Here is a 541-nt window from a genome sequence, read left to right as displayed (position 1 = left end):
GGATGTGGGCACAGCTGTCTCTGCTTCTAGAGAGGCAGAGCCAGCTGTCAATCAGCCAGCGGAATGGATCTTGACAGCATTGTCAGGATCTGTCCCTGCTGCGGCTCTGCTCTCAGCATATATTGGGCAATAGCCCGCTATAGTTTTGGGTCACCAGAGGACATTAGTATATGTCCTCCTATAAACATGAAGAGAGCTATGGCCAAAAAGGTTAGTTCCCCTTTATTACAAAAACCTGGATCTGTGAGACAGTTACCAGGCCCCTAAATCATTGGGATTGCATCTTACATAGTCAAGTAGCATTTCCAGATTTACAGGCTGTGAGGGAGGACAATCACTTCTCCCGCTTTGATCAGTATGTTGTTTCCCAGGGTCAGCTACAGTATTCTTTAATGGATTACTCTGGAAACCCTTCTTTGTCACTTCAACTTTGTAAAATAGATCAGTTTCTATATTAAAAGCCAGTGTGCAAACTCTTTAAAGGGAAACTGTAGTAAAAAAAAAAAAAAAATAATGTATTTCTATACGGAATTTCCTTAGT

The sequence above is a fragment of the Nanorana parkeri genome, unplaced genomic scaffold, assembly GCF_000935625.1.
Source record: "Nanorana parkeri isolate BGI_ZX_2015 unplaced genomic scaffold, ASM93562v1 scaffold195, whole genome shotgun sequence".
Classification (NCBI taxonomy): Eukaryota; Metazoa; Chordata; class Amphibia; order Anura; family Dicroglossidae; genus Nanorana; species Nanorana parkeri.
This window is presented reverse-complemented; position numbering follows the sequence as displayed.